Genomic DNA, 19,812 nt, shown 5'->3' on the forward strand with positions numbered 1-19,812 from the left:
ATACATTGATGGGAATCTTGCTTGCAGTATTCACATCGGGGGCATCCAGGCTAAGGCTACATTGTAATATGTCAACTACCGATGCTTCTGAAGATGACCTCCAGTAAACCCCATCAGGGCTAGGTACAAAGGGGGTGGCATGGCAACTGGAAATGTCACATGGTGGGTGTCTCCTCTACCGGATCAGGATGTGTGAGCTCAGTATGGTCTACAGAATCCATCATTCTCAAAACATAATTGAGTTAGTAGAACTTGCCAACAGAAGAGAAATTAGAAATAGCACTAACTTCAATTTGAAAGTATAATCTTTCAACCTGCTCTAAGGAAAAGAGCTACCGTTATTTACAGTATCCCAAACATCAACTGGCTGTCATAAGCAATATTTTCACATCACTGGGACTCATGGTCCAATCTACCTTTAGTAACAGACACTCTGATCTGGCTTTGCACATAGGTTTATTACAGCCAGCCCTGTACTGAGTCAATTGAGGAAGTTAAGTTTACACAAATTAAGTTCTGCAGGTTTTGACGTTTTACTTTTATAAACAGATGTTATTAAGTTTTATAAGGAAAGCATCAGTCAAGAATCTCAGAATTTTGGCAGCAAACTACCTCTTCTATACAGTGTGTCTGAAAAGTTCCCGAACTAAATTAAATAAAAATACAGATTTAAAGATAAACAAATTTACTCACATCAGCCCTCTACACAAAACCCTTCTCTAGTTAAACACCTGTTGCAGAGCCGGTAGAGCCCGTCAAACGCTCTGGAGAAATCCAGAGCGAGGATTTGCCTGGAGACAAATCCAGATTGTGGAATCGCCTTCAAGTGCTCGGTGTAAGCCCTTTGAATGGCCGAAATGTCGTCGAAAAAGCGGCCTTTCATCTTTAACTTGAGTTTCGGGAATAGAGAATAATCTGCTGGAGCCAAGTCGGGTGAATAGGGCGGCTGGGTTAAGATGGTGATTTGATTTTTGGCGTAATAACGTGTTAAAATTGTTGCTATGTGTGCCGGGGCACTGTCGTGCAAGAGAGTCCAACTGTCCGTATCCCGATATTCAGGCCGGATTCGACGAATACACACGCATCAAATGTTTCATTACTTCCAAACAGAATTTGGAATTCACGGTTTGACCAGTTGGGGCAAATTCATGATGAATCAAGCCCTTCGAGTCGAAGAATCAACATCGTTTTCACTCTTGATTTTTGCTGCCTGACTTTCGCCGGTCTTTATGCTATAGGACTCAATCAAGCAGCGAATTGACGCTTCGTTTGCGGATCATACATGAAGCACCAGCTTTCCTCCCCAGTTACAATCGATTGCAAAAAATTCGGGTTGCTATCGGTAGTTTCAAAGCAGTCTTGAGCGCAAGAAAGACGCACCTGTTTTTGTTCTTCGGTCAAGAAATGTGGAACGAAACGAGAGCACACCTTTCGGCAGTTAAATTTTTCTGTTAGAATTGTACGTACCGCATCTTTACTGATGTTTAGCTCTTCTGCTATGGCCGGGAAGGGTAAGACGAGGTTGTTCGAGCAGGAGCTCGCGCACTTTCGCAGCAACGTTTTCGTCGTGAATAGCTGTTGACGGCCTCCCCTTCGTTCGTCGTCATCCAACGACTCTCTTCCATCTTTAAACCGTTTCCATCACGTATATGTTGTAGTAAGAGATGCGGCGTCATCATCGAATACTTGCCGTATCGTAGAATAAATTTCAACTAAAAATAAGTCGAACACAAAATTTTAATGTGCTTCTTTGTTCCATGTCACGAGCTCGCACGTGGTCACATGTATGCGGCCAAATATAACTCGAAAATGGAGTAACAAAACGTGATGAAATTTTATACACACACTCGTCAGTCATCGTACTATATAGTTCCTTGGTTGTTCGAGAGATGGCGTTACTTGTATCGACTACAGAAATTTAGTTCGGGAACTTTTCGGACCTACTGTGTAAGCGCTAAAATAATACAGTGCATGGAATTATCTCTTTTTAGTAGCCAAATTTATCTGTAAAGTTTCACTTATACATGCCATAATTTACAGCTGCCGGAGCCGAAGTCTTGTAATGATGGAGCAGTTCCTGGTTCAATGCATCTAAGAACTTGTAAAAACTTGACTTAATGATGAGATGTAATTTCATTCAATCTAATGTTAATCATTGCTTTGCAAGTGATATCAGAACTGTGAAAAGAATTGGTAATAGTCATGCCTGAAAAACCTACATTATTTCATCTAATAAGTCTTATTAGATGTCTCATTTATCAGTCTTTATGATAAAATATGAGACAATATTAATTAGTCTTACTGAAAAATAATACTAGAATGGATTGTAGTTGTTCTCATAATAAAATTAATACAATTACGAGGTTGTAAAGTCCTCCTTGATGGCTTGTATATAAAGTTTCATTCCCTAGGAGCATTATAGGAGCATTTCAGTCACAACATGAATATAGAGGTAAAATTTTTCTGTCGATCAGACCAGGTGGAAAAGGTCCCTAAGCCTGCCTCAATTAACATACTAAGAGTCGAGAGCCTCGCTACTATTCCGACATTTGTTTATAAACAAAATAAAATTTAGAACCATGTTTTTTGTGTTGTAGGTCGTTAAATATTGATTTTTCAGAAAAAGGTCATTCTTGTCAAAAATGTTGAACGGAAAATTCTACACCGAGAATTCCGCAATAAATAGTAGCTTTCTAAATACTGCCTATGCGGAAAGATACAAGATAGCCGGCAACACAGTTTTAACTTGCGCGCGATAAATAAATACCTATAACTTTTGATCTAGGATAAGTAAATCAAAAAAGATACCTAAAGGAATAACGCTTAGTCAATTTAAAAGAAATTGTTTCATTTAGGAATAACATATACTATAATGTTGTCTGGTCAAAGAATTTTCAAATTTGTTTATCAAAGGCCTACAAATAAAAACCAAATTCAAACTGAAAAGCAACTATGCGAATACATGAATTTTTTTGCCAATCACTTCTTTTTTTTTTTTTAATATATTTCATTGTGCCTAGTATCTCTTTCACTTTGTAATTTAATTACAATCTAATTAAACATAAAATATGTTTCCTTAAAAATAATTTTACAATTATTATGTTTGTAAATATGCGTACTTGAAAATTCCTCTTTTAAATTTTTATGTACACAGAAACAAACACATAATTAGGTTTTACTAATTACCCTCTCTTTTGCCCTTCCAGCGTGTTTTTGGATGGATTTGGCGATCAAAAAGACCTTGCTTTCTGCCATATTCTGATGGCTACTGAAAAAAATAATTAAATTTTTCACATTCGCTTTCACATTCCTTCCACCGATTAAACTAGAAAAGGGAACGAACAAGGAATGTTCCGTACACCGTGGAATAAAAAAAAAACTACCTTCCACCAGCACGGGGTTGGCACGGGAGCGACAGTGCTTTCTCTCCTCTCTCTCCCTTGCAGCCTCACGTGCAGCTTCCTATGTGCACAATAGCCAAACACCATGCCGCTGAAACTGTGAAGCGCATAGTTCCGTACAAAGATTTTTGTATCTTTTTCATAAACTGGGGGATGGCTATTGACATTAAGTTTAAGGATTATATACAAGTATAAAGAAGAATGGATTCGTATTAAATTTTATCGATAATAGGGGGTGCTGCAGTTCTGCAGTGCCTGAACACGAGCTGCTCTAACCTACAGCAAAATAGTTTACTCATGACCTAGATATTTTTTGTGTAAAATTTTCCGTTCTACAAGTTTTGTTTGAAACATTTTTCGATAAATTCAATATTTAACTAGTTACAACCGAAAAGCGGGACTACAACACATTCACATCAACATTGAGCGGGCCATTTTTACTAGATCCACATGGATATCTCAAAATTTTCTTGGAGTAGTTACTCTCCACTTTTAGTATGTAAATTGAGGCACGCGTAGGGACTTTTTCCACCTGGTCTGACCGGCAGGAAAATTTTGCCCCTCAATTCATGTTTTGAATCTAATGCTCCTACTCTATATGAACAGAATAAAGGTCACATAGGGTTTGCTAAAACCCTATAATTGTAACTTTCGTATGTTGATTGCAATACATTTAGTACAGGCAATTTGTCATCAAAATAGGCTGTATTTGAAAATCCTTACCTACCGATTGATGTTTTTCCCATATATTAGGGGTGATGAGGGAAGCTTAACTCCAGATTTTTAACATCCCCTCCCATAGACTTTTGAAAAACTCTAAAAACTCAAAAACTTTTGAAATGCGTTTTTCTCTGAATCTATGCATTTTAGAGAAAAGTTTTTCAAACAAAAAATGTAGAGGACATTCTCCTCTACAATTAATGTATTTGAAGTTATGCCGTGCAATACAGATAAAAAACAATTTTTTCCAGTGAAAAAACACGTTTTTTACAACTTCAGTGCCACCTAGTATTTCAATTTCAAATTATACGGCATAACTTCAAAGACATTAATTGTAGAGGAGAATGTCCTCTACATATTTTATTTGAAAAACTTTTCTTTAAAATGCATAGATTCAGAGAAAAACGCATTTCAAAAACTTTTTGAGTTTTTCAAAAATCTACGGGAGGGGGATGTTTCCATAGATTTGGGAGTTAAGCTTCCCTCATCACCCCTAACATATGGAAAAAACAATCGGCAGGTAAGGATTTTCAAAAAAAAATACAAATTGACTATACTAATTATTTTAAATATTTTATGTATTTTTTTTTACATAAATCTTGCATAAACTGTAAAATTTGGATTCTAAGCGTCCAACTATATAAACAGCTGCAGAGGCAGCTATGCCAAAAAGTATAAAATAGAGGACTCCTATCTCCCATTTCTTCTGCAGAAACAAAATTTAATTGTAAACATTATTTCCTATCTCAGAAAACCATAAATTTGGGATGTAATTGTTTGAGTACGGAAAACAATGTTTTTAATGATTTCTCAGATATAACTCGCGCTAGTCTCCGTGGTACATGAGTGGTAACGTCTTGGCTTTTCATCTGAAGCCAACATCCAACATTTTTTTCAAAGAGGCATCGCGATTAAACGCTTACCGATAATCAGGAATTTGCTGTTCACAAATTTTAATATTAAAACAAGTCTACTTTTAACTGATGTTATGAATTCTACATTAATAAAAAATTCATTGTTACCAACTGTAAAATAATTATGAACATGTCCTTGCTGCTATTTTAATAATCAGTTTGCACAATACTTGTATTTATTGTACCTTTTATTTTAAAGTTTAATTGTATTTATTGTTTATCCATTTAAAATGTGTTTACTTTCATATAAAATTTTCTAAATTATTAAATTTCCATTACAATTGTGTGAATAAAATGAAAAAAAAAAATTAATTATATGTTGGAATTAACTATCCATTAGAAGTGAGTTTATTTGACTGCGGTGGAAAATTTTAAGCCATATCAAACGACATCATTTGAGTATATGATGATGAAAAAAGTAAAAATACATAATTATTCCTTTGAATTATTTACTTATTTTTAATCTTTCAGTCAGATCCTTGAATTCTCTTCTTTTTTTTCCTCAGTGGTAGATTTTTAAAGCTTCCATTGTTTAAATGTTTACTCTCTTTCTAATAAAAGCTTTAATCAATCCAAGGAAATTGTACGGCTGACATGATTGATAGGAAGAATGACAAATAGTTTTATGATTAAAAGTGTTGTAAGAGTTGGCAGTGTTATTTTATTGACAGAGAGAGTAAAGGAAACTTTCTGATTATTCCAAGAACAATGATTATTAATAGGAGTGTACGACATTGTGTTTTAAGCTGCAAATAAAAAAGATTTGAAAGAAGATTTTATGAAGCAAAAATGTATTAATTAAGAGCCAATAAGCAAAATTAATACACATTAAAAGAGTTATACAGAGAGCCGGATATTTTAATCACAATAAACAGGGAAGACTTTGTCGGGTAGGTCGTTTATTAAGAATATTAGAAAGTAGAGCAATAACAAAGGTGTTTATTAAAAAATATGGGTAAGAAGGACACCAGAATATGGGTAAGAGTACCAGAATAGTTGTCTGGGTGATGTGGAACAAGATCTGAAAAAATCAGGAGGTGACGGATAAAGAAGAATGCCTTGAGATGAGTTGTGGAGAAGATCCAAACCCTTTATGGGCTATACCGCCATATAAGAAGAAAAATGTCATGCTTTAGTATAATTTATAAAACAATATAATTAATTTCATTTTTTTATTATATAATTTACTTAAGTTATTTTGATCTCGTGAAAAAAATGTAATTTGTTTCTTTCCTTGTTTTCTTCCTATATTCACTGCGATCATTTTCATTTCACTTTATACAGGATATCTAGATTCTCAATAAGTACAATAAATACTTGGAAATTTATCAAGGAATATTATAGGAAAATTATTCCAAGTTTTGAAACAATGTGAGGGGTTTTCAGGGAATACCATTTCTTCTTTTATTATTTTTTTATACCTGATTATGTTTCGTTTAGTATCTTAATATCTCAAAATGAATATAATTCAAGGATTTTCAAATACAGCCTATTTTGATGACAAATTGCCTGTACTAAATGTATTGCAATCAACATACGAAAGTTACAATTATAGGGTTTTAGCAAACCCTATGTGACCTTTATTCTGTTCATATAGAGTAGGAGCATTAGATTCAAAACATGAATTGAGGGGCAAAATTTTCCTGCCGGTCAGACCAGGTGGAAAAAGTCCCTACGCGTGCCTCAATTTACATACTAAAAGTGGAGAGTAACTACTCCAAGAAAATTTTGAGATATCCATGTGGATCTAGTAAAAATGGCCCGCTCAATGTTGATGTGAATGTGTTGTAGTCCCGCTTTTCGGTTGTAACTAGTTAAATATTGAATTTATCGAAAAATGTTTCAAACAAAACTTGTAGAACGGAAAATTTTACACAAAAAATATCTAGGTCATGAGTAAACTATTTTGCTGTAGGTTAGAGCAGCTCGTGTTCAGGCACTGCAGAACTGCAGCACCCCCTATTATCGATAAAATTTAATACGAATCCATTCTTCTTTATACTTGTATATAATCCTTAAACTTAATGTCAATAGCCATCCCCCAGTTTATGAAAAAGATACAAAAATCTTTGTACGGAACTATGCGCTTCACAGTTTCAGCGGCATGGTGTTTGGCTATTGTGCACATAGGAAGCTGCACGTGAGGCTGCAAGGGAGAGAGAGGAGAGAAAGCACTGTCGCTCCCGTGCCAACCCCGTGCTGGTGGAAGGTAGTTTTTTTTTTATTCCACGGTGTACGGAACATTCCTTGTTCGTTCCCTTTTCTAGTTTAATCGGTGGAAGGAATGTGAAAGCGAATGTGAAAAATTTAATTATTTTTTTCAGTAGCCATCAGAATATGGCAGAAAGCAAGGTCTTTTTGATCGCCAAATCCATCCAAAAACACGCTGGAAGGGCAAAAGAGAGGGTAATTAGTAAAACCTAATTATGTGTTTGTTTCTGTGTACATAAAAATTTAAAAGAGGAATTTTCAAGTACGCATATTTACAAACATAATAATTGTAAAATTATTTTTAAGGAAACATATTTTATGTTTAATTAGATTGTAATTAAATTACAAAGTGAAAGAGATACTAGGCACAATGAAATATATTAAAAAAAAAAAAAGAAGTGATTGGCAAAAAAATTCATGTATTCGCATAGTTGCTTTTCAGTTTGAATTTGGTTTTTATTTGTAGGCCTTTGATAAACAAATTTGAAAATTCTTTGACCAGACAACATTATAGTATATGTTATTCCTAAATGAAACAATTTCTTTTAAATTGACTAAGCGTTATTCCTTTAGGTATCTTTTTTGATTTACTTATCCTAGATCAAAAGTTATAGGTATTTATTTATCGCGCGTAAGTTAAAACTGTGTTGCCGGCTATCTTGTATCTTTCCGCATAGGCAGTATTTAGAAAGCTACTATTTATTGCGGAATTCTCGGTGTAGAATTTTCCGTTCAACATTTTTGACAAGAATGACCTTTTTCTGAAAAATCAATATTTAACGACCTACAACACAAAAAACATGGTTCTAAATTTTATTTTGTTTATAAACAAATGTCGGAATAGTAACGAGGCTCTCGACTCTTAGTATGTTAATTGAGGCAGGCTTAGGGACCTTTTCCACCTGGTCTGATCGACAGAAAAATTTTACCTCTATATTCATGTTGTGACTGAAATGCTCCTATAATGCTCCTAGGGAATGAAACACTAATCGATTCCTTTTGAACTTCAGATATTTTATTTTTTGTCTTTTGACATAATTATTTAAGTCAACAATTTATTTCAGTAATTCAATAAATATTGACTGATTTTTTGCCTGATTTTTTGATGATAGAATTCTTCCATCTTATACCCGACTATCCGATTACATTACCACCGCATCTTTTTTTCGTTTGACTCATCCTTCTTAATAAAGCGTACACCTTGGAGTTGAGTTCATCTTCCTCTTCGTCATCGCTGTTTGATCTCAGATTGGAATCATTTTGTTGGATTTCAATCACAAATTGTAACATTTGTTTTATGTCAAGCATTTGTGTGAATAATTCTCTTTGACCCGGAGTCGACTTACTGCCACCATCTACATCCAGTATATTGCTCACCCTCACCCTATCAGGCGGTTCATAATAACTATTTATTGGATATGATGATACCGTTGATGGTTTCCTGTAACAAATTAAAAAAATAATTTTTATTTTTGGTTATTTTATAAGTTTTAACATTATCACATTGTACATTCCATTAAGTATATTTTCTTGTAAATATACAGGCCTATTAAATAACGATAAAGGTATTACAACGATCAAGACACAGATGCTATTCAGTGAATAATGCATACAACTCACATGGTGATCTTTAATATGCAATCTGGTTACACTTCATAGTACTGTAATAAACATGTCAAGGAATCACAGTACTATATTGTGTACTTAATTTTTGGTTATTTTATAAGTTTTAACATTATCACATTGTACATTCCATTAAGTATATTTTCTTGTAAATATACAGGCCTATTAAATAACGATAAAGGTATTACAACGATCAAGACACAGATGCTATTCAGTGAATAATGCATACAACTCACATGGTGATCTTTAATATGCAATCTGGTTACACTTCATAGTACTGTAATAAACATGTCAAGGAATCACAGTACTATATTGTGTACTTAATTTTTGGTTATTTTATAAGTTTTAACATTATCACATTGTACATTCCATTAAGTATATTTTCTTGTAAATATACAGGCCTATTAAATAACGATAAAGGTATTACAACGATCAAGACACAGATGCTATTCAGTGAATAATGCATACAACTCACATGGTGATCTTTAATATGCAATCTGGTTACACTTCATAGTACTGTAATAAACATGTCAAGGAATCACAGTACTATATTGTGTACTTAATGGCAAACACATGAGAAAAAATTGATTTATTTTTTTACTAGCAAAAAGTAAATCTAAATTATGCAGTTAATAAGTTAAGTTTAAGAGATATTTCGTGATCAGAACATTATTTTAAATAATCTAAAATCATTTTTTATGCATATTTTTTAAAAAATTTTTTGGGGGGCAATTAATATGTGATTACCTTCTTGATTTATATCCTTTGAAACATTTATGAAAGTACGAACGATATAACCATTATATTACTTGTCACACTGCTGTGTGCCTGTATTGGGTGCAATCAAATATACATTTTACTTTATTTGCTATTTGTTAGTGCTTATTTGTTAGTGTGTTAGTGCTTTATTTGTTATTTGACTCCTTTATTTAAAATCGGATTTTATAAGTTAGAATGTAATCATATACTTTTTTAAATATTACCAATAAAACTTATATTTGAGGTTAATCAAAACATAGCTCATCAAAATAAAAAATCTAAACTATTGTTCAATGACTATCTAAAATATCAATGACTTATCTCCTCCTGATATAACACTCTTATTCCAGCGATGTTAACATATTGGAAGTATTTTTAAAAGTAATTTTTAGCGAGTACCATAAGTCCTCTTGTCGCATTTCTTTTTACATCTTCTCTGTCTTCAAATCTCTTTACTTTAACTGAAGTTTTAAGCTTAGGAAAGAATAAAAACTGCAGGAAGCCATGTGTAATAAGTAAGTAGCCTGTTAAAGTTGTTCGATCCTATATTTTATCAAGAATTTCTAAATAAATTGTGATGCATCACAACTATAAGCCCGTGTAGACTTCCTACTTGCCACGCATGGCTTCTGTAATTTTTTACTCTTTCCTAAGTTTAAAATTCCATCTAAAGTAAAAAAATTTGAAGACAAAGAAGAGATCAAAAAGAAAACCGATGGTGCTCGGTAAAAATATTCCAACAATGGAAACATTGCTGCGATAAGTGTTACATGAGGAGGAGACAAATCATTTAACTAGATAGGTTAAGTATAGCCCATCGGATTGGTCTAGTGGTGAACATGTCTTCTCAAATCAGCCGATTTGGAAGTCAAGAGTTCCAGCGATCAAGTCCTAGTAAAGACAATTACTTTTACACGGATTTGAATTCTAGATCGTGGACACCGGTGTTCTTTGGTGGTTGGGTTTCTTCAATTAACCACACATCTCAGGAATGGTCGACCTGACACTGTACAAGACTACAATCCATTTACACTCATACATATCATCCTCATTCATCCTCTGAAATAATACCTGATAGGTAATTCCTGGAGGCTAAACAGAAAAAGATAGGTTAAGTATATTTGTTTTTATGAGCTAAGATCAGTTACCTGTCTGATCACATCTCATATACGTGTGTTTTTCTTTTTAATTTTCTTCCAATTTCATTTTCACAATTATTATTTAAAAATTTTATTACTTTACTAAGATTTTCTATTACAGTTATGTTGTAACTCTAATTATTCTTCTTTATTTTGTGCTGTAATTATTTTTTGTTTAAAACCACCTTAAATTTGACATTATTCTTATATAACTGACAATGATTATCATTTATATAACACTTGGTTTGTGTTCTTAGCAGAAACATTTGTGGCTTGAAATACATTTTAGGAAATAAAAATCAATTACGCAAAAATAATGAAAATAAGAGACAATAAATCAATGTATATCTATACAAAAGGAATTGGTAAAATTGTACAGGTACTTACACACTGTGTTAATAGATATCTAAGGTGAAAACATACACACTCTCCCACTAATGGGGGGTTATGCAAATGGTATTTCTCTGCAACACCGATAATAAAAAAAAAAAAAAAGTGAAAAACTAACAGAGCAATGGCTTGGGACATATTAAAGAAAAAGTTATTATGTAATACAATAGAGTTACACTGGAAGAAGAATCTGGTAAAATGTTATGTTTAGAATAGACTTCTGGATGAAACATAAGACAACTAAAAAAAGAAGACGGCATTTGAAATGAGAAAAGGAGGAATTTTTTTTAAGGCGTACAACCAGATGGGTTACTCATTCTTACTGTTTAAAATTATAAGAATCTTTAATAAAATTTTGGGAAGAATCTATAAAGGACATAAAAAAAAATGTGTAGTGCACAAAATAACACAGCATCAGAATAAAACAAAAGAGACAAATATAATAAAGTGTGTAGTAAAAAAATATCGCATTACTGCAGTATTGCACCATCATAACTACAGCTATAGAATTTCCCCAAAGCTGGAAATACTATTTTAACTTTTAATAAAATAATAATGTTACAATCCAAGGATCTTCACGGCAAAGTTATAGCATCTCTGCACTTTCATCCCAGGGTTCTGTGTTCAAGTACCATTGTCATTTTTCACATTCTACAAAATTCATTATAAGTTGACACCTATTGTTGTTCATTAAACAAATATACTTATTCTAATTTTTTCCAATTATTTATTTTTTATAAATAATCTACATCACTAACACAATGTTTTGAACATCAAAATAAACTACTTACTTGGCAATTTTCTCTTTCTTCCTATTTTTCAAGGCAATACTTATAATTTCATCCATTAAAGCATTTGAAAGACCGCACCTAAGTTTAGAATTCGCAGCAGCAGTATTTGCATCTATCACTAATTTCGTTGGTAACTTATATCTCTTTAATATATCATAAATGAATTTTTGTTTTTTTAATAATGTATGAGATGAGAATTTTTCAAAAATGTTACAAATTCAGCTTGTTTTTTTAGGCATTTAATATGACCTTTAATCAATAGATCCTATTAAAAAAGAAGGTACATTAAAAGAAATAAATACATAATTAAAACAAAGTTGATTTAGAAAATTAAAATGTTATGAATCACTTATGACAGTGTTCTTTCAGCGGTAACCAAATATAAAACAGAAGAAATACTAAACGGCACAGACTTATTGCTGGAAGAGAAATTCAGTTTAAAAATATATAAGACTAATAACAAATTTATTGAAATGTGATTAGATAGGAGTATAATGAGAAATTAAATACATACTTACTTCACGGACTCTGTATCTCAAAATTTTATACAGAGTAGGAAACCTTTTTCTCGTAATTTAATACTCCACTAGATAGACAAGATGCTTCTGATGATGTTTGGTCTTATCCAAATTATAATAAAGAAGCAGGGGAAAATTTTTTTTTTCCTTTTTTTCATTTCTGGACTCAAAGTCACATTTGGTTATGTATTTGGGCAATTTCAGTCAGGAGTGAGGAAAATAAAGCCAATTTTTTGCGCTTTTTTCATCAATTACAGTCTTGCTTGATATCTTTAAATGTTTTATGAAATTTTGTATGATGACTTGTTAATACAGGTCACTGATACCATTTAATTTTTATTACAATCAACCAACACAGTGGGGAGATATGAATACCATACCTTCCATGTTTCAAAATTTTACTCAGATTAGAATAATTTTTTTATCTTGATCATAATTCTTTACTTGCAAATTTACGTACTTTAATGTTCCACTTAATTTTCCTTCTAAGTAGCAGTTTGTTATGGGCAAAGCCCTCAATAGCTGGAGTTCCACACTAACATTCTTTTCCAGCTTTATTTTGTCTTGCTCAATATTTTCTTCTCTAAATTTAAATTCTTTCAATATGTTAAAATACTAATTTTGTTATCACCTTTATTAACTACTATTATATTCTCTAGATTTTTTATGTTCATATACCTAAATTATCAATTTTTTTAACTGAAAAAACATCTTATAACTAACTTTCTATCCTCATTTTTTAATAGCTTTCCTTATTTAAATTTTACAATGGCTCTCATAAATTAATAATTATTACTGTCAATTATACTGTTTACTTAACTAATCTTCAGAATATATACGAGGTTTCATCAAAAAGTAACGAACATTTTTAATTTTCTCTGAAATCTGTCCCCCTTCAAAGTAGTTCCGCTGTAATATTACACATTTATGCTGATGTAGCTTCTAGTTTGAAAAACACATGTGAAACAACTCTGGGTATTGCCTTGAGCTGTGCTTTCGATTTCACCTTTAACTCATCTATTGTTGAAAAACATTATCCCTTAGTGTACTTTTTAGTTAGGAAAATATGAAAAAGTCACACGGAGCCATATCAGGTGAATAGGGTGGTTATGGCATTGAAACGGTGTTATGTTTCAATGAGAACTGTTGGATAAGTTAAGCAGTGTATGTATATTATTATGGTGCAAAATCCACGCATTGTCTCTCCAAAGCTCGGGTTATTTTCTTCAGATTGGCTCAGGCAAATTGCATAAAACTTCTAGGTATTACTCCTTGTTGACTGTACAACCTTGCAGTAGAAATTCATAATAAACAATTCCATTATAGTCAAAGAAATCTGTTAGAAGGACCTTCATATTTGACCGGACTTGAAGTGCTTTTTGGTATTGACTCTTCAGAAAACTTCCATTGGGATAATTGAATCTTCTCTCAACATCGTAGCCATACATCCACATTTCGTCACCAGTTATGATGCATTTGAACTAGTCTGGATCAACATTTGTTCAGCAGCAGTTATGGGATGGTGTTTTTATTGAAAATTTAACAGTCTCAGAAAAAAGTTGGTTGCCACCCTTTTCATGTTCAAAAGTTAATATAAATTGCTTCGAATGAGCCATATGAAATTCCTACTACTTCAGCAACTTATCTAATGACGATTCTGTTATTACAAAGCACATTTTCTAATAGCTAAAATCTCTTTAACCTTTTGATATTTTCATCAATAATTGATACGCTAGGACACCCAGATCTCGTGTCATCTTTGATGTTTTCTCAGTTACTGAAAGCATTTGTACGACTCATAAACTCATGTTTATGACATAACATCATCACCAAAAGGTTTTTTCAACATTTTAAATACCTTACTCCACTTAATTTCATTTTTAATGCAAAATTACAGACAAATTCACCGAGCCAACATTTCGCCACATAAAAAATCACCAAACATAGTAAAGTATGTTTTTCTTTTTCACTTGCCAAATACAAACTACAGGTAGCAGGAGGCTGAAAATTAACATGTGCATTACTAACAGTACTATTAATATACAAAAAAGAATCAACTCAATTGACAGGTACAGCGCACATGATTAAATAATTCTTATTTCTTTTTTATCAAAATTCGAATGGTTAACAATTAATAAATAAGTAGCATGAAAACATTTTCAAGTAAATTTAAGAAGAAAACAGAAAATTTTGCAATAGATAAAAATTAGCCAATTACTGAATGATGGAATGTAGATATGATAATTTAGATATCTTATTTGCATAAAAAATAAAATGAACTAAAAATCATTTGTACATTATGAATAGATTTATTCACCTTATGGTAAAAAAATATGGTGAATACCATTCAGAGTAAAGCAGAGGACATTAATGCAAAAGTGAAATGTTAAATCTTATGCAGGTAGCAATTTGTTCAGTGTAATCAATAGCAAAATATGATAGAGAGAAAAAATCTTTTAAAGAGCAATATAAATTATAAATTAAGACCCATCTATTACTCTATTTCATGAATTGTGAAATCAATTTCACAATTCAAATTGTTTGTTTCAAATTGAAAAAAAAAAAAGCTAAAGAAACATATGAAATATTAAAATTACTTTATACTGATACTACAGTGATGATGAATATAGTTTACAAATGGTTAGTGATTTCATAGTGGCTGTGAATTAGTTAATGTGAGAAGTGGTCGAGGCATCTTTCAACATCATAAACCCAAGAGAATGGTGAAAGAGTAAGCAAAATTATTTGATCAACTGAGTGATTGACAATTAGAGAGATTTTGAATATTATAAGAACTTATTCAAGTCTTTAAGAAATTATGTGCGCAGAAAAAGATCTAAGGCCTGGGAAAATGGTTTCATACACCACTATAATGCACATATAATTTCTGTCAGATAAAAACATTATAGTGTATCCTCATTCATCTGATCTGGGACCTGTACAACTTCCAGTACTCTCCCAAAGTCAAAATGATTATGAAAAAGAAACATTTTGAGTCAAAACAGGACATCGAGGAAGCTAGAACAGCACAAGATAACATAAAAATAAAGGAGACTCTAGGGTGATAAAAATATTGTGATAAGTAAGTGTATTCAATGCAAGGAAGAGTTTTTTTATTAGAATTAATGTTAATTTGTCTTTCTGTCATAAATTTTTGTTCTTATAATACTGCGCTGATCTCTATGGCTGAAAGGTAGTGTCTACCTTTAATTCAGAAAGTTCCAGGTTCGAATCCCATTCAGGTCTTAGTATTTTTCATGCACTACAAAATTCATGAAACATCAAGAAACTGAAATTGATTATAGCCTGTCATTTCTGAAGTAAATAAATAAATTGAATTGAATTACATCATGTTAATAAACAAATAGATTTAAAAATCTCTTCTATGAGAGAAACAAATAATATTTAACTGTTTATAAATCAATTTTACTTTTGTTATCACTACTGGTGATCGTTTGTAACAAGAGATAAACAATACAGAGCATCCCATAAATTTCCATACATAGAAAAATAAAATTTTTTTTATGAAAACCATTTTTATTTAAATAATGCATTTGTACTCAAAGTGAGCGATAAAGCTCCCTTGTGGGCGCTGGAGGCCTTCAGGAGCAGTAGAAGCCCACAGAAAATTGAGGGTGTTCAGGTGGCCTAGAAAGGCGATGGCTGATAAAAGGGCAAAAATTATTTTCTCCTGATTTCAAACTAAAATTAAATATACTACACTAGTACAAAAAATTAAAGGGACACCTATATTTTATGATAAAAAATGATTGTATTCAAACTATTTTAACTTTGCAACTAAAGAGGCTTAGAAAGAAGAATAAAAAAAAACTTGATTACTCACTTTTTGATACTATAGTTCAGATTTCAAAAATCATCAAATTAAAAAGAAAATCAGCAAGAAGAGAAGTTTAAAAATTTGATAGTTTTTCTTCACGTTTGATTTATCGCATGGGGGAAACAAAATTTTTTCAGTAAACTGTATTAAAATCATTTAAAAGCTTAAGACTTTAGCTTTAATTTCTTTTTTGTATGCATAGAGACATACAAAAAATTTTTTTTTGAACCGAATTATTCCACTTTAAAGGGAAAAGACTACTTTTGTCTTTAATGTTGCATATCTCTCATTCTACGCAACATATTCATACAAATAAATATTGATTATTATCTTTCAACAATGACGACTTGCTTGTTTACTACCAACACTTGGAGAACCTCCATGGTGATTTCAAAGAACGATTCCAGGAGATTTTAAATATGGACATACTAGACTGGGTGTTGGATTCTTTATCAAATGTCAACACAGTAGCTTCATCCCAATTAGAAGAACAACTTCTAGAACTGACAACAACGAAGAAATGAAAATAAAATTCAAGAATGGGTACCAAGAATTTTGGCTGCAAAAGTCAATCCCGCAACTGTACCCTGGATTATGATCGATTGGTCAAGATTTCTAATAGCATTCCTATTGTCATATTTGTCTGAACGTGGATTTTGTGCTGTAGCAATGTTGCTAACAAAAAAGAGAAATCGGCTGCATGTTACCGAACACGGTGACTTACGACTGCTTTTTAAGTGAATTCGATCCTGATATTAGCAAACTCGTTAAAGCACATCATATTCATTCTTCACATTAATGTAAGTATAATTTTTCAATTAAAAGTTTGGTTTTAATTATTGTATTGTTATATCGAATATGCTATCACTATTGTTATTATACACCTATATAGATACAAGTTTAATTTTTTTGAAAGCAATTTTAATAAAAACACTTTCAAATATAATTAAAAATGCATTTTAATTGCTCTCATTAAAATTGAAGTTTAAACTCAGAAATAGGATATGCCATGTTTAAAAAAATAATTACAATGACTATTTTTAAGAGCGCATCTTAAAAACAGCAATTGCAATTATTATTTTTAGCAGATGGTAAATTTAAAAATTTTGGGAGCCAAGAAAATGTTTGATTCTCAATGTGGGCTGCGGGCGGAAAAGTTTGAGAATTAATGATATAATATGATCTACATAACTGCCATTGTTTTGAATACACATTTCAATGCATATCTTCCACTGCTGAAGAACATGTGTAAGCACAGCTGAAGTTATGTTTGTAATGGCAATGGTGATTCATTCCTTGAGATGATTTATGTGTTGTACCTTAATTTTGTATTTTTTGAATCTTGTTTATTTTTCCAATGTATGGAAACTTATAGGACACGTGTACATATAGATTATGTAACAGTACAAGGTGAAAAGATAAAGATGCTACAATTTGCTGATGATATAGTAATTCTAGCCGAGAGTAAAAAGGATTTAGAAGAAACAATGAACGGCATAGATGAAGTCCTACGCAAGAACTATCGCATGAAAATAAACAAGAACAAAACAAAAGTAATGAAATGTAGTAGAAATAACAAAGATGGACCGCTGAATGTGAAAATAGGAGGAGAAAAGATTATGGAGGTAGAACAATTTTGTTATTGGAAGTAGAATTACTAAAGATGGACAAAGCAGGAGCGATATAAAAGCAGGTGCTGTAGGAGAATGTTAAAAATCAGATGGGTGGATAAACTGACAAATGAAGAGGTATTGCAGCAAATAGATGAAGAAAGAAGCATTTGGAAAAATATAGTTAAAAGAAGAGACAAACTTATAGGCCTCATGCTAAGGCATCCTGGAATAGTCGCTTTAATATTGGAAGGACAGGTAGAAGGAAAAAATTGTGTAGGCAGGCCACGTTTGGAATATGTAAAACAAATTGTTAGGGATGTAGGATGTAGAGGGTATACTGAAATTAAACGACTAGCACTAGATAGGGAATCTTGGAGAGCTGCATCAAACCAGTCGACTGACTGAAGACAAAAAAAAAAAGTGCATATAGAAGTCTAAAAGATTTTCTAACTGTTGGGAAGTTAACATAAGCAGTGTAATCTTGAAATAAATTAAAACATTACTCTTTGAATATACCAAAATATTTCAGAACCACATTATCTAACCTACTGGAATGGCATTCTTTTGACTTTTGATAACTATGGGCTTGCAAAATATAAGACTTCTTAGACAGGAAAATAGAATAACATTAAATTTCTACGTATTTATTATTAATCCACTAGAAATGACACAATGAAAACAACCAACCTATTTAATTTCAGTCAAAATATTTTTTGTGATTAGTCGCTGGGAATGCACCTACCAGAAAATTTTCATAAAATGATTTTACCCTAATTTAAAATAGTTTCTTTTTCCCTCTTGAAAAAGTTTTTTTCCTGCAATTGACTTATACACATTGCAGTCTTAAGTTAACTTTTTTGAACACATGCAAACTTTTAAAACTAAAATCAGCACTACCATTAAAAAGATATGCCAAAACTAATTAAGCAAGCAAGCATTTATTTATTTTTAAACATATATATATATATATATATATATATATATATATATATATATATATATAAAAGTGGACAAAATGATCAAATATATCTAGCATCATTTCAGAAGAAAATTCAAGTTGGCACTGCCAACAGCAATGTAACACTCAGCTGCAAGCTTTATTACTCATTCTCATTTTTTAACTTTACAAAGTGTTTGTAAAATTTATTCATCAAACCTAATTATTCAACAGCAATTATACAGAGCAATTTGATTGAAGCGTCAGTTTTTTAACTTTTTAATAACTTGAAAGATTACTTAAACTCATCTGTATATCACTGACTGCCAAACCGACCATAAGATTCATTAACACAACAGTCACCAACAAAATGAATAATAAAAAAATGAATCTACTAGTGCAGAAATCTTTCCTACCATTTTTCTTTTTAAATAAATGTTTATATTTAAATTCTCCAGCCATCATTGTTATCGTTTTAATAAATGAAACAAATGGATCTTGGAACTGATCATTATCAGGAAATTGAATACAAAAACAAAAAGTAAACCCAATGATGAGACATATAAATGACATTAAAACCTATAAACAATAAAATATCACACATAAATAATAATAATAATAATAATCTTTATTAATAAAAAATAATACCTGTCATAAATATAGTGATTTAATGACATGGGTTGAACATATAAACATTTTTAGGTAAACATTACCAAGCAAAAAGTTAATATCAGAGTGTATCTATATCAAGTAATAAAATAAATTATTGGCTTCTAATTAACTACATATCTAAGCTGATAATCCAAGAATGCAAGGAGCTACAGGTACACTTGCTCTACAAAACTATAGATGCAGCTAGCTATGGGCTCTGTGTCAATGAAATTACACAATATATTAGACTTTAAAAATATTGCATAAATCAAACAACCACTCAATAATACATAGGGTAGGTAAAACT

General features: G+C 31.6%; 1 protein-coding gene across 2 annotated transcripts in view; it reads right to left on the minus strand.

Moving 5' to 3' along the window:
• Window positions 1–19,812, minus strand: part of LOC142321050 (ankyrin repeat and SOCS box protein 11-like) — a 59,788-nt gene that overhangs the window by 17,310 nt on the left and 22,666 nt on the right. The window contains exons 7-9 of one of the 2 annotated variants that reach the window (XM_075359088.1): window positions 19,271–19,433; window positions 11,949–12,213; window positions 8,258–8,687 (exon numbers count right to left, since the gene is read on the minus strand). The exons of the other annotated variant lie outside the window; for it this stretch is intronic. The gene's annotated coding sequence lies outside the window, so the exon portion shown is untranslated. Of the gene's footprint in view, window positions 1–8,257; window positions 8,688–11,948; window positions 12,214–19,270; window positions 19,434–19,812 lie in introns of those variants that run through there. 2 annotated transcript variants of the gene reach the window in all.

The sequence above is a fragment of the Lycorma delicatula genome, chromosome 1, assembly GCF_047948215.1.
Source record: "Lycorma delicatula isolate Av1 chromosome 1, ASM4794821v1, whole genome shotgun sequence".
Lineage (NCBI taxonomy): Eukaryota > Metazoa > Arthropoda > Insecta > Hemiptera > Fulgoridae > Lycorma > Lycorma delicatula.